The 16,585-nt window shown below is 38.3% G+C and overlaps 1 protein-coding gene across 2 annotated transcripts in view; it reads left to right on the forward strand.

Annotated features, from left to right (window-relative positions):
* The window catches only part of LOC150078032 (putative phosphorylase b kinase regulatory subunit alpha), a 608,767-nt gene that overhangs the window by 371,172 nt on the left and 221,010 nt on the right, over positions 1–16,585 (forward strand). The window lies entirely within an intron of this gene.

Here is a 16,585-nt window from a genome sequence, read left to right on the forward strand (position 1 = left end):
TTCTGTCTGCCAGATGCAAGTGTTTGAGTGGCAATCTTGGGATAATAGTCTTTGAAAATTCTAAGAAATATCTCATAAACTTTCTTTATTATTATTGCTGCTCTTATATTATTTCTCCCTGATTGGGGGGGGAGGTCCACCCTGGGACAGGTATTGCTACCAAGTACACAGGATAGTTGTTATGTCTGGTCTTACGGTTGGTTAAGGAACTCTCTGACTATATATTCTACAGGTGTTCAGGAGTGTCTTATTTTCTGGAATTCTTTGTAGGTGTTCTCTGGGAGACCTATTTCTGCTAGGCTGTTATGTAGGATCTTTGGCACCATACTGGTGATTGATACGATGATCAGGATGGTCATTAGCTGTTCCACATGCCACATCTCTTTGATCTCCAGTCTTAGGTTCATGTATCGACTGTTGATGATCCTGCTCGGATAGCAAACAAACTGAATGAGTATTTTGCATCTGCATTCACACATGAGGAGTTATTAAGGAAGGAAAATGCCAGAAGGTTATCAAATTGTAGCAGGGATTTTGTAATAACTGAGAGCAAAGTGGAGGAGAAATTGTTGAAGTTAAACATAAGAAAGGCACCTGGGGTGGATGGGATCTATCCAGTTATATTAAAGGAGGCAGAAAAGGAACTAAGCAAACCCTTAGCTATAATTATGAGAGCATCCTTGGACTCAGGGGAGGTCCCCATGGACTGGAGATTTGTGAATGTATCCCCAATTCACAAAGGAGGATCGAAAGGTGACACAAGTAATTACAGACCAGTTAGTTTAACTTCTGTTCATCGTTGTGGAAGTTGATAGGTTAAATAAATTTAATGAGGAACTGGACGAACATTTAGAGGGAATGGTTGTGTGATTTTTTTTTTTTTTTGGCTGATGCTGCATAAGCTCATACACTTGCTTTCTTGCATCACATGCTACTACTACTACTACTACTACTTCCTAATTTTCTCCTTGTGGTGTTCTGGAGGTTGCAAGTGTTGAGTACCACTATGTCAATCAGATAGGCAGCTTTTTCCTTCTTGTCAACAAGGGTTATGTCCAGTCTATTGTGTGGGATTGTCTTGTACATTATTATGGTGCAGTCCCAGTACAGCTTGCGAGTTGGAGTCACTAGTACTGCCTGGGGTTCATACTTGTAATACGGTATTATTATTATTAACTTTTTCTCCTTTATGAGATTTTTCCCACTCCCATGACAGGTACTGCTACCAAGTGCATGGGGTGATTTGTTTTGTCCGGTTACTATTATTATTATTACTGGTTGTGGCTTTCTGAGTTCCATGTAAGTATTCTCTAGGAAGCCTATTGCTGCTAGATTCTTATGGCACCTTTGGCACCATGCCACTGGTTGACTTGGTGTTTGGGATGGTCATTACTTTTTCCCACATTCCTCATTTCTTTGACTTCCTCTCTTAGCTTAGCTCTCTGTACTTCCTGGTTGTTTCCTCATAGGTTTCTAGAGGTTGCTGATATTGGGTACCTCTTATGTCAATTAGTTAAGTAGGCAGATCTTTGCTTCTCATCGATGAGCTGTTGTGATCCATGTGTGGGAGAAGATTTTACGGCTCCTGCAAACGGATGTTTTTGTTCAATTTTTGCCATTTTATTGACTTAATTGGCATATGCTACTTAGTCACACTACTTAGTTTATTTTGAATTTAGATAGAGATTTTGTAGGTTATGACTTACTATATCCATAGAACCTTGTACCATTCGAAACTTCTAACCATTGTCGAATATTAGATCAATAAGGAATTGTGTAATATATCTCAAACTTGATAGTGTAAGGTACAACATAAAACTATATAGTGTAGTATAGTATTGTCGATTAATCAGTTAAATTTATAAATCTGATTAATTTTCATTGTTAATTAAATTGCATTTAAATGGAAATCATGCCCCAGACTAAAGCAGCAAAGCAATGTGCACAAAGTAGTGGGAGTGCTGTGGTCTGAGGGGAGAACCGAAGGAGGTGATTCTCCAAGGCATCACAGTCTAAACAAATGTGCAAAATTTGAAATGTTTGCAAACCTTTCTGGAACAGGACATGATATAGTCAAGGAGGAGGTCTTTAACCAACTCAGCATTCTGATGAGCATCTATGAGAGTTTGAGGTGTATGGTAGATGCCCACGAAGGAATTAAAATGGGGGGGCCCATCAAGCTCTCAGCTACCCAACTGAATGCCAGAGATCACTCCTGTACATCAGCCAACACAGCATCAATCTCCAAGGCACAATGCACTGGACCCGCAGGAACTATTGTTGTTGGTGACGCTATTATCAAGGAGACAGGGAATATATTATGCAAAAAGGAAAGCTGGAACAGGACCACTGTATGTCTACCAGGAGAAAAAGTTGATGACATTATAGAGCAGATATCATCTTTTAACGGCACAAAAAGTGATATTGTTGTACATGTTGACACTAATAACATTTTGACACTAAAGTTAGGAGATCTGCAGATTTACTAAGCAAGTATAGGTCAATGCTGAAAAAATGTTGTGAGTTAGGGTTAAATCTGAAAGTGCCTGCAATTCTGTCCAGATATGATAGGAGGGAGTATATGATGAGAGCCTTGTCAATCAATTCGGCAGTGGAGAGATTGAACAAGGCTCATAGGATATAATTTTTCTCAGCGTAGTCTGTGCTTTAACAAGCACAGGAGAGAGGCTATCAAGGCAATGCTTAACAAGCTATCAAGGTCAATGTTAGGTGGGTCGGAAAACTGCTAGCTTGGCAGTTTTCTTTCACAAACTAATAGTTTAATAGTAGGCAGAGGTGGAAGGGATATTTGCACTGCTTCTATTGGAATGGTCAGCAGCCTGGAAAGCAAGTTGCTTGGGATTTCAAAAACTGCTGGGAGTCGTCATGAAACAAGTAAATACGTGGGCTGTGTTAGGGTGAATAAGAACAGGTGCATGTACTCCAATGTAAGGAGTATAGTAAATAAATTTGATGAATTTGAAGTGCTGATCAGGACATCCAAGGCAGATATTGTTGGAATATCACAGGTGTGGGATTTACTTAAAGATGTAACTACCATCAGGAGTAAAGGGAAGGGATTTTGCTTTCGTAAAGGTGACTTCAGTGGTGTTAGACATTTTTTAAATTCTACAGGGTGTCTCAAAATTATTGGTAAAAACGTTTAGGGGAGGTAGGTAACATCTAAAGGAATGTGAATTGCATAGGAACCCATAACCGGAAACATCACGGGAAAGTAGTAGCAGAGGCACAAGAAGCAGAAATAACATGGCAGTAATTAGTGGCAAACATTAATTTGACATAATATTAACAATGGAGTACGAAATGGATGTATTTCATGATGTTACAACAGATGCTCGAAGGTTCCACCATGAGACGCGATGCATGCGTGACACCGACGCAGCATGGATTGGCGGACACAGTCGAACACACCTGGAGTTTCTTTGACAGTAGCAGCAGCACAGACGAGTCTCGCCACAAGATCCATTTCTGTCTCCACGGGCGATTCATACATGATAGATTTGAGGGCCCCCCCAAAGAAAGAAATCAAGGTTCGATAAATCAGGTGAATGTGGGGGCCAGGCAACTGGTCCACCATGGCCAATCCATCGATGCCCAAAACGCCTGTTCAAATGGTCACAAAACACCTTCCATAATGGGCAGGCACCCTGTCATGTTGAAACCAAATGTTGCATCTCACATTTGCTGGAACGTCGTCAACTAACCCTGGTAGAACTTGTTCAAGAAAGATCCGATATTTAGCGGAGTTCATGCTGGATGGTAACAGGTATGGGCCGACTAAGCAGTCACCGACCATACCTGCCCACACATTTATTGGGAAGCGATGTTGTGCTGTGTGGAGGCGCACACCGTGTGGGTTGTCGTGAGCCCACACGTGATCATTGTGCTAATTGAATAAGCCTTCCCGAGTGAAATAAGCCTCATCCGTGAACAAAACATACGCTGGAAAATTCAAGTCTTGAACACTTTCTTGGAGAAACCACTGCACAAAAGCCACATGTGCAGGATTATCTTGGGGGAGCAGTAGATGAACCCTTTGGAGATGAAAGCGGTGTAAGGAATCGTGGTGCCAGACATGCTGTACACTGCAACGAGACACTCCTAAGGCAGAGGCAATGGCACATGTGCTGGTAGTAGGATTATTCTGGACAGCATTCAACACACTTTCTTCCATGGTGGGAGTTCGCGTCGAACGTGGTCTGCCCGCACTACTCCTGTTAACTCTAAATGACCCATAATCACAAATTTTGATGCACACGCATAAACAAATGGTGGTCCGGTACATGTCTGTCTGGGAAGCGTTCTCCATAAATTCATTGAGCGGCTCATCCATTGCCTTCTGCTAATCCATACTCTAGGTGCATGTCTGCCAGCTCACGGTTCGCATATCAATGCGTGCTCTTCGTGCGGTGACTACTGCTCGAATGAGTAAACCAGAAATTTTCCTCTCTCGCGAACTGATGAACAGTGTCGTGTACCGACTTATGGTGACGTTTCCAGTTATGGTGACGTTTCCGGTTATGGGTTCCTATGTGATTCACATTCCTTTAGATGTTACCTCCCCCCCCTAAATGTTTGTACCAATATTTTTGAGATGCCCTGTATACAGTGGGACCAACTGATGATGTTACCAACAGCAAATTCTAAATAGGAAGCATTCGAGGAATTAATCTCATACACTCAGAGTAGGGGAGAATGAAAAAGACCTGGGAGTGCAAGGCACGCTGCTAGATCCGGTAATTGGGTCTTGTTGGTAATATACAGGAATTTTTCTAGCGCGGATAAAGAGGTGATTATCCTCTTGTATAACGCAATGGTCAGGCCACAGCTTGAGTACTACTTACAGATCTGTAGGCCTTATTTTAGGAAGGATATAGAGTTGCTAGAATGAGTACAGAGAAGGGCAACAAGGCTGTTGAGGGGAACAAATGGGTGCTCTTACCAAGAGCAGCTTAATTTCTGTAAATGGCAGCATCTGAGGATTAGGACCTGCGAGGTGATCTGATTGAGGTGTATAAGGTTTTGCATGGGTCGAGCATGCTCAATTCTGATGGGATTCTTCCGCTTTGCTCAGATTACGAACCTGAGGGGGGGGGGGCATAAATTCAAATTGAGGAGAAACAATTGTAGAATAGATGTGCAGAAAGTTGCATTTAGCCAGCGGGTAGTTGATTGCTGGAACAAACTTCAGTCTGTTATTGTGGAAGTTGATAGCTATAATGCGTTTAGGGCATAAGCGCCAAGCTATTGGAGAGTCTAGACTATGTATAAATATGGTGCAAGTGCATCAGAAATACATAGCTATATCTGAATAAATCAGAATATTAGTAAAACAGCATCATTTTAAGTTATATCTCATATTGTGAATACCTTCACAACGAGTTGCCATGCTATTGCACTACTTCGAATAAGTAACGCTTCACCTAAGGAGAAGACTAATGTTACTTATTCTCAGATGGATACCACCACACAGACAGCACCATTTCAAGGCTATTTTGTATATGTGTGGGATAATAACTCGACTATCCACTTGTCTCTATTAGACTTAGAAAAGCAAAATGGTAGAGGGAAAGTAATAGTAGGAGTAGAAGAGGAAAAGAAACGGTGTAGAAGAATGAAAGGGACAGTAACTCCTTCAACTCACACCACTCAAAAATTCCGCGAATTGGCAACGCTTCCCCAGTGGAGAAGGCTGTTGTTACCTATTCTTGGAAACTCCGGACATCATCAGGCTCCCCCTGGTGCCATTCCAGGGCTATTTTGTATATATGTGGGATAATAACTCGACTATCCATTTGTCCCTATTAGACTTAGAAAAGCAAAAAGGTAGAAGGAAAGTAACAGTAGGAGTGGAAGAGGAAAAGAAACGGTGTAGAAGAATGAAAGGGACAGTAACTCCTTTAACTCACACCACTCAAAAACTCAAACTCCTCGAATAGGCAACGCTTCCCCAGTGGAGGACTGTTGTTACCTATTCTTGGAAACACCGGACATCATCAGGCTCCCCCTGGTGCCGTTTCAGGGCTATTTGGCCCTTCTTCCGTGGGCGGAAGAAGGGCCAAATAGCCCTGAAGAAGGGCCAAATCAAGTGATGGCAAAACAGTTATGAAGTATAACTCCACAATATGAGAGATGCCTGATGGTGTATCATGTATTTAAACTCTAAAGTGTTTAGGGCATAAGCCTCAAGCTATGGGAGAGTCTAGACTATGTATAAATATAGTGCAAGCGCATCAGAAATACATAGCTATATATCTGAATAAATCAGAATATTAGTAGAATATTCATTTTAAGTTATATCTCATATTGTAAATACCTTCACGAGTTGCCATGATATTGCACTACTTCGAATAAGTAACACTTTACCTAAGGAGAAGACTAATGTTACTTATTCTCAAATGGATACCACCACCCAGACGGCACTGTTTCAGGGCTATTTGGCCCTTCTTCGGTGGGTGGGTAGGTAGGTACCCAAGTGATGCAATGATGGCAAAGTATATTATACATAGTCTGGACTCTCCCATAGCTTGAGGCTTATGCCCTAAATGCTTTAGAGTCTAAATACATGATACACCATCAGACATCTCTCATATTGTGGAGTTATACTTCATAACTGTTTTGCCATCATTGCATCACTTGGGTACCTACCCACCCACCGAAGAAGGGCCAAATAGCCCTGAAATGGCACCAGGGGGAGCCTGATAATGTCCGGAGTTTCCAAGAATAGGTAACAACAGCCTTCTCCACTGGGGAAACTTTGCCAATTCGCGGAGTTTTGAGTTTTTGAGTGGTGTGAGTTGAAGAAGTTACTGTCCCTTTCATTCTTCTACACCGTTTCTTTTCCTCTTCCACTCCTACTATTACTTTCCCCTCTACCTTTTTGCTTTTCTAAGTCTAATAGGGACAACTGGATAGTCGAGTTATTATCCCACACAAATACAAAATAGCCCTGAAACGGCACCAGGGGGAGCCAGATGATGTCCGGAGTTTCAAAGAATAGGTAACAACAGCCTTCTCCACTGGGGAAGCGTTGTCTATTTGAGGAGTTTTTGAGTGGTGTGAGTTGAAGGAGTTACTGTCCCTTTCATTCTTCTACACTGTTTCTTTTCCTCTTCCACTCCAACTGGGTGTCTCCGTAACCAGGTGGGAAAGAGCAGCTAGTGCGTAGCACACGCCTCTTGATTAGACCGGGGTTTGAGCCCATCACCACCAAATATGGAGAATGCAGAAAGGTCAGGGAATGAATGACCACCGCATATTCCCAGAGCAATATGGCCTTAATTGCTAATGCTCCTAAAAAAAACAAAATAGCAACAAAAAAAAATCCACTCCTACTATTACTTTCCCTCTACCTTTTTGCTTTTCTAAGTCTAATAGGGACAAGTGGATAGTTGAGTTATTATCCCACACATATATAAAATAGCCTTGAAATGGTGCCGTCTGAGTGGTGGTATCCATCTGAGAACAAGTAACATTAGTCTTCTCCTTAGGTGAAGTGTTACTTATTCAAAGTAGTGCAATATCATGGCAACTCGTTGTGAAGGTATTCACAATATGAGATATAACTTAAAACAATGCTGTTTTACTAATATTCTGATTTATTCAGATATACTATGTATTTCTGATGCGCTTGCACTATATTTATACATATGAAGTTTATAGCTTAAATAAAGGAGGTACAGGACATACTTTTAAAGGGAATGGATGTGCGAAGTTTTTTTTTTTTTTTTTGGCCGATGCTGTATAAGCTTGCTTTCTTGCATCATATGCTTCTGTAATATGGTACACTCTCTTTGATCAACTGGTATTTTAGTGCATCCTGGTAACCTGGTCATGTCTGTGAGTGTACTACATCCAGGTGATCACCCTCCATCCCTTGGTGATATGCTGGATTGTTTCTGGTTCCAGGTGGCATTGTTGACTTGTCGTCTGTCACTTCAGGGCACTGGGTGTTGTATTTCCTGTAGTTTCTGTTGTCAATTACCTAGTCTTAGAAGGCAAATATGAATTGTTCAGTCTCGGAGAACAGCTTCTTCCAGTTTCTGTGCCATGTGTTGGAAGCAATCTTATCTGTGTAATCATGGTGTTGTCTGCCATGGAGTTCCATCTTCACCCATCTTTCTCTCTTTGTTTTTTGTCATGTGAGTGGTGTCTCCTTGTTAATGTTGAGTGTTATGTGTCATTCGTCTATATTTCTTATGGCTTTGTAGAGTTTTGCTATGTTTTTTTGGAAGCAATCCCACAGATTCTTAATCACCTTCTCATGTTCATTGAGGTGTCATTCCCATTCCACCCTCTTTCCTGGCTATGGTCAGTCTCTCGATGGCTGACTTGGTGGCCATCAAGATACAAGAGCCACCAACATCAATGGTGTTGGCAGCTCTTGTTCCTCATTATCCTGGCCCCGGGTGCCAAGCGAATTCGAGGTCAAGCGTTCAAAGTGCGAATATATAGCGATCTTTCCCAGTGATAAAAGTTCATTTTAAGTTATATCGTTTTTTACTGGAAGTTCATTTATAATTCAGTTCTATACTTGAAAAATCACAAGTAAGAACAAGGAAGGAAACTCACCTTTCTTTTTCATTACACATATTTACTCTATTTTACTCTTAATTCTGTGGAGAAATGGAGGCCAGATGTTCATCCAACTCTAACAGGGAGCTAAATGATTTTTTAATAACTGAGAAGAAATTGGGGGAGAAATTGTTGAAATTGAACATAAGAAAGGACTCTTGGTTAGATGGGATCTCTCCAGTTATATCATGAGCGGCAGCATAAGAAGTAAGCAAACCCTTAGCTATAATTATTAGAGCATCCTTTGATCCAGTGGAGGTCCCCACAAACTGCAGATTTGAAAATGTGTACCCAATTCACAAAGGGGATCAAAGGGTGACACGAGTAATTACAGACTTGTTAGTTTAACTTCTGTTCTTGGGAAAAATAATGGAGTCACTGGTTAAAGAAGTATTGCAGTATCATCTGGACAAGGCTGCAGTTATAATTCAGACACAGCATGGGTTTGTTAAGGGGATGTCTTGTCTGACCAATTTAATTGGATACTACAATGTGATCATAAAGGAACTGGATACAAAAAATAATTTTGATATCATATACAATCGAGACTCTCTTTAACAAATTTCTATATAGTAAATTTTTCTATTTAGTGAATTTTTTGATTTCTTCCTGGTCATTACATTGAAAATAGTTTCTGCATAATGAAGAAAATTTCCATAAATAATGAATTTACAGTAGTACTGTATTTCTTCACAGCAAACATATGGCACAGATGTGGGAAACCACAGATGGCACCTGACCGTAACACTATGTACACTATAACAAACTGATTTTGAGAAACCCAGGTATTCATTGTTCGTACCTCTGGCCTTTAGGCAATAGAGCTGATATTTTAGAAAGCAAGAAGAAAGCTCTACTGACCCAAAAGAAGTTGAGCTCATCAACCACTATCTATGTGCCCACAGCCATTGGCAAAGATTTTTTTTTTTTATGTGAAATATGTGAACCCCAAACACGAGAGGTATTAGAACCTGTAGTACTTAGTACCATGCTTGGGTTGGAGGTCGAGAAGACGAAAGAAGATATTTGTTGACATTGTACTTGAACTTCTGTAGATTGTAATTTTCAGGAAATACGTATGAAGGAAGGTTGTTCCAGAAAACGGCAGTTGAATGAATAAATGAGGAAGATGAAAAGTTGGTTCTGTGGGTTTGAAGTTGGACAGTAAATGGATGTTGGCTGGTGGCGGCACGTGTTCGGACTGTTTTGAAAGAGAGAGCGGGAATTATAGAAGCCAATTCAGAAGAACAGTGCCCATGGAAGTATCTGTAGAAGAGGCATGCAGCAGAAACAGTGCGTCTATGAGAAAGCGAGTGGAGAGACTCTGTTAGAGATGAATCATTAATTAACCTAACTGCCCTCTTCTGAACAGAATCAAGAAGCCTGAGAGAGGTTTTCTGGGCACCAATCTAGATGTGGGAACAATATTCCATGGTGGGGTAGATTTGCGATTTGTACATAGTGAACAGCTGTTTGGAAGAAAAGTAACGCCAAAAGCGAAAGAGAAAACCAAGTTTTTTTAGATGCAGAGGAAGCAATATTTGTAATGTGCTTGTGCCAAGAGAGATTAGAAGTCATGGTAATCCCCAAAAGAGATATATCATTTTGCCTAGAAATTGGAGTGTCACGAAAGATACGCATAGTAGCAGAAGAATCCTTTTTGCAAGATATAAGACAAGACTGAGTTTTAGAAGGATTGAAATCAACTAAGTTCTCTTTGGCCCTCTGGAGAATTACCTGGAGATCGGCATTTAAGGAATTGGTAGCAGATTTTCGAGAAGTTAAAGCTGATTGAGCAGGGCACAGTTTCTCAAAATGGAAAGTGGAATGCAATGTGCTATCATCGGCAAACCTATGGATAGGATTTCCATTCAATGGAAGAAGGTCATTAATATACAAAAGGAAAAGAGTGGGGGAAAGAACTGAACCTTGGGGGACACCGGCATTAGTAGAGAAGTTAGAAGACAGAGAGCCATCTACCATCACCCTCAGTGAGCGATCAGAGAGAAAACTAGATAACCAATAAAAAAAACATTTGGCAAACCATAAGATGGAACCTTGTTTGGAAGACCTTTATGCCAAACAAGCAACTGCTTGTGTTTCACAGAATTTTTCCATTGAATTAGTCCATAAATGGGTAACATAAGCCAGAATATCACCAGTGAATTGACACTGACGGAATCTATACTGGTGATCATTGATCAGATGGAAGGTTTCTGGATAGTTTAAGAGTTGGCAGTTAATTGATTTCTCCATTACTTTAGAAAGAGTAGAAGTAATTGCAATGGAACGATAATTGGATGGGAGGAATTTGTCATTCTTTTTAGGATTATGGCATATTCCCGACACAACTTTGGCTCTGATCAACCTGTTTTCTACTGTAAGCACCCTATTAGAGAATTAGGAGAGAGTGATTTCCCTTTATCCAGGAAATTCATCTGACGTTTTGCAGAAATGAGTCATGTGCATTTCACCTGTCTCTGTTTACATGGTAGGTACAAGCAGTGCTGTAGTCATAAAATTAGCAGAAAGTATACTCTGTGAATGTTACATATGCAAAGAATATACAGTGCTTATTAACCAAATGACAGAGGGTATACGGAGTATACCCATATATATATATATTTAATCTGTTATGAAATAATGGAAAGTTAGTAAAAGGAAGAGTATAAAATGTAAAGAGTGATCAGATTAATTCCATCAAATTATTGATTAAACATTACATCAGTCTGTAATGTAATTACTAGTATAAGAGTGTATATGTATAATATCAGTGCTCAAAGTGTGTCTACAGACCCAAAAGAGCAGATGTATGATAAAACTTTAGCATAAAAGTATGAATACAAAACAAACCATTAGGCAAAAAGAACCTATAAAGACTAAGATAGCCTAAGCTGGCTTACTTTTTTTATACCCTATAAATAAACATATAATTAGCAATAAAATAATAAAATAATGATTATGGGGCTAATTATTGATAATAGGATACCTTGAATGGTACATTTTCGAGGGCTAGCACCATTCAATATATCCAATCAATAATTAGCAAGCTGTCTGTTTCTGTTTGTTATCTGGCTGTTTAACTAGGTCAAAATTATCAAAATTATAGGCATTAAGGCAGTCTATATATATTTAAATTTAACAACAAACAGGCAAAATAACAGCTAGCCCGACAGATAGCTTTGAAACAAATAATACAGAAAATGAGAACTAACAATAAATATCATTTGAGTTGTGGCGTATTTATTATATTCATGTGCAAAAGAAATCTTATGGGGAAAGGAGGTAAGAATAAGGAAAGCCATAACACCTCTATTTGTTTCAAAGCTATCTGTCGGTCTAGTTGTTATTTTGCCTGTTTGCTGTTAGATTTAAATATAGATTGCCTTAATGCCTATAATTTTGATAATTTGGACCTAGTTAAACAGGCAGATAACAAACAGAAACAGATATCATTGCTAATTATTGCTTGGATATATTAAATGGTGCTATCCCTCAAAAATGTACCATTCGAGGTATCTTATTATAAATAATTAGCCCCATAATCATTATTTTATTTTATATTTTTATTTTTTTATTATTAATTATATGTTTATTTATGGGATATAATGAAGTAAACCAGCTCAGGTTATCCTCGTCTTTATAGGTTATTTTTGCCTAATGGCTCACTTTGTTCTCTTATATATATATAAGTTGTATTAATATTAATTTAAATTATATATGCATAAATGGATGTTAAAGTTGCACAAGGTGCCACTAACTATAAGGGTCATCATCATCATCATCAGCCATTTTCAATCCACTGCAGGATGAAGGCCTCTCCAGCAACTTTCCAGTTCTTTCTGTTTTGAGCACTGGCCATCCATTTACTACTCAAAAACTCATGAATTTCATCTATCCATCTCCGCCTTTGTCTTCCAGGTTTTCTTCTAGCTCCTCTTGGGTACCATTCTGTTATTTTCTTAGTCCATCTGTCATCATGTCTTCGAGCTATGTGTCCTGCCCAAGACCATTTTAGTTCTTTAGTTTTGATAAGAATGTCCTTTACTTGAGTTTGCTGCCTAATCCATGTGTTTCTCTTCTTATCTAACAGTCTGATTCCCAATATAATTCGTTCCATTCTTCGCTGTGTAGTTCTTAGCTTCTCTTCCATTCTTTTGGTGAGTGCCCAAGTTTCACTTCCATAAGTCATGGTGGGGAGTATACATTGATTCATTATTTTACGTTTCAGACAAACTGGGATATTGCTCTTCAGTATGTGACTATATTTCCTGAATGCTATCCATCCAAAATTTATTCTTCTCTTGACTTCCAGCCATTTATCATTATTCCAGCTAATAACTTGTCCCAGATAAGTATGACTCCACCTTTTCAATTACTGCTCCTTCAATCATTATTTCCCTTTCCGTGGCATACTTGTTCATCATTACTTTTGTTTTAGCCATATTCATCTTTAGTCCAAAATCCTTGCTATAAGGATAAGGAAAGTAGAAAAAGAAGATTTGTGAAAGGTGAAAGAATGTTAATATCCTAGAGGTTATGATGAATTAATTAAATTATGGGCTGAATTGCCAAGCCAATATAAAGTGGGGGAACTGTAAAGTGAAATTAGTACAATAAAATGCAAATAAAAATCAAATGAAAATGATATAGCTATCATCAGATATGGGGGGGGACATGTTTAGTAATTCAAACATTTGTTATTTTATATTAATACAACTTATATATACTCTTGCATCCTTTAATGCTGCTTTGTGCTTTTAGGTGCATCTGACATACCTAATTTATTAATCTTGAATTCACTGAAACCATTTCATCAACTGTATATCTCTTTTCTATATAACTCTTTAAACATTTCTTTTAAAGGATTACATTGAATACCCATATATATATATTGCATATAAATTAAAATTGATAAAACTCTTAAGTATTACCTAAGAATCAAATTCCAATAAATTTATTTTATTTATTTTCAGTAAATATTTTAATAATATATGTTTTTTTCAAGTCTTTCAAAAACCAGAAGATATGCCTTTCACCTAAAAAAAAAAAAAAAATCCAGAGGATATACGGCATATACCCTCCACTACAGCCCTCGATACAAGTGGTCCCTAAATCAGTTTTGTTTTAGCTGCTGTGCAAGTAACCTAATAATGTCTAAAAGAAAATCCTTGAGTGTAGTGTAAAAAGTAGAAGTACTTAATAGTGTAGATTGGGATGTTAAATAAAAAAAAAGAAGAAATTTGGTATCCTGCCAATAGTGTATCAGCCATTCTGAAAAACCATGTTTTGATTCTCAAACTGCTTGAAGAAATGGGACCCGGTTGAAAGCGTGCAAAATTATGCCTGTGTGAAGCTGTTTTTAAGTGGTTGAAGTTGATTCAAGACCAAAACATGCCAATATCAGGGCCATTAATAAAAGAAAAGTCTATGGAGTACACATCTTTTCTGGGGCATAAAACATCCCAAGCCAGTTCTGGTTGGCTGGACAAATTTAAAAAGCGAAAAAGTTATTTCTGGTGAAAGTGGAGTTGTAATTGAAGAAGATTGTACCCATTGGAAAGAAACAGTTTTGAAAAAAATTGAGGACTAAAGTCGTTAGAGTTGAACTACAACAAAAAATCTTGGATGATAAGTGAAATTTCTGATAATTTTCAATAGAAAGATAACTAAAGAAAACAGAAAAATTGTGTTGATTGTCGGCAACTGCCCTGCCCACCTTCACTTGGCAATTTTGAAATTTTAAAAGTGTGAAGCTTGTTTTCTAACCTTCAAATACCTCACCTAAACTGCAGCCAGTGAACCAGGGTATTATCAATAATTTGAAAATGCACTACTGCAGGTGCATACTGAAAAAAAATTATACTGATAATAGAAACAAACCAACCTATAGATTCTGTTATAGATTTGTGGATGTACATATCAGAATTGGCTAAAGTGTGGAGTCAAGATGATACAGAAACAACAATTAAGAATTGTTTCAAGAAAGCAGGTTTAGCTAAAATGCCAATTAACAGCAATGAGAGAGATGAAGAGATATCGAGATAAGATATCTCGATATCGCACAAGATATCGAGCAACTTTGGGAAGAACTCCAAGCGAGGTTTGACCAGTGGAGAAATTGTTCTTGACGAATTTTTAGGAGGTTTGATAATGATGTCATAGTAGCTGAGTATCCGAGTGATCCAACATTTTGGAGAGTATTCAGATAACTAGTGACAACTTTGTTGCCATCATTATTGGATAAAAATGATGGCAACAAAGGCAATATTAAACTTTCCAAACATGAAATGATGGCAGCATTTTAAACTTTGTGTCGAGGCCAGAATGTGAAGAAAATGTGCCAGAAAATATATTTCAGTGGTTAAACAAATATAAACATTTTTATAAACGATGTATAGTAAAATCCAGTGTACAACAAAAAATAACCAAAATATTTTACAAAATAATTCTTTAGAGTGTACTAATATATTTGTGTGCATCATTTCTTAATATATATTAATAAATTAATTGTTTTAAAATATCAGATAATTTATTCATTCCCACTTATTTATGATTTATTTTTTGTCTTTTAATCTGAAGGTTGTATTACAGTGCCATATTTCTTAAAAACAAAATTTCTGTTTAACAAATTTTTTCAAGCAAATGATTGATTTCATTATATAGAGGTCCGATTGTACTGAAGTTTAACATTGGCAAATGCAAAATGCTGCATATGGGTGACAGTAACCCCAGAGTAATGTATCAACTGTGCAGTACTACAATTAGGTTAGTGGGAATGAAAAATACCTGGAGGTAATCGTGCAGTCAGATATGAAATTTTCTGAGCAGTACAGACAGGCTGCCAAAGCATCTCATGGGGGTCTTGTTAATGATATACAGAAATTGTGTTAGCAGGGATTAGAACGTGATTATCCCTTTGTATAGTGGTCAGGCCACACCATGAATACTGCATATAGATCTGGAGGTGTCTTTTTAGGAAGGATGTAGAGCTGCTGGAACTAGTACAGAGAAGGGCAACGAGATTGGTGAGGGGAACAAAAAGAATTAATCTTACCAAGAAAGGTTTAAGTTCTGCAAATTGCAGCCTCTGGGGATTAGACACTTGCTAGGTGATCTGGTTGAGGCATATAAGACCTTGAATGGTTTGGGCAAGCTCAATGCTGATAGGATTCTTCCTCATGCTCAGATTACTCACCTGAGGTGGCATAAATTCAAATTGAGGAAAGACAGTTGTAGAATAGATGTGTGGAAATTTGCCTTTAGCTCACAGGTGGTTGATTGCTGGAACAAAGTTCTATTGGTTATTGTGGAAGTTGATAGCTTAAATAAATCCAAGGAAGAATTATATAAGCTTGCTTTCTTGCATCATCATCATAATCGGCCATTTTCAATCCACTGCAGGATGAAGACCTCTCCAGCAACTTTCCAGTTCCTTCTATTTTGTGCAATGGCCATGCATTTTCTGCCCACGAACTCTTGAATTTCATCTGTTCATCTCTGTTTTTGTCTTCCAGGTTTTCTTTTCTGTTATTAAATACCAATCTGTTATTTTCTTAGTCCATCTGTCATCATGTCTTTGAGCTATGTGTCCTGCCCAAGTCCATTTCAGTTCTTTAGTTCTGATAAGTTCTTTACTTGAGTTTGCTGCCTGATCCATGTTTGTCTTCTTATCCAACAGTCTGATTCCTAATATAATTCGTTCCATTCTTTGCTCTGTGGTTTTCAGCTTCTCTTTCATTCTTTTGTTGAGTGCCCAAGTTTCACTTCCATAAGTCACGGTGGGGAGTATACATTGGTTCATTAATTTACAAATTGGGATATTGTCCTCTCTTGCACCATGTGCCTCTACTGATGCTAACTAACTCAGTCTTGGAACTTAATTGTCAAACATTCTGATTTCAGTATGCAAATTTAATCATTAAAAAGAACATTTGCATTTCATTAGGCAGACATTTTCAACATTTATTGCCTATTGAAAATCGTGCAA

The sequence above is a fragment of the Mastigoproctus giganteus genome, chromosome 11 (assembly GCF_048544385.1).
Source record: "Mastigoproctus giganteus isolate SK-2022 chromosome 11, ASM4854438v1, whole genome shotgun sequence".
NCBI classification, from domain to species: Eukaryota; Metazoa; Arthropoda; class Arachnida; order Uropygi; family Thelyphonidae; genus Mastigoproctus; species Mastigoproctus giganteus.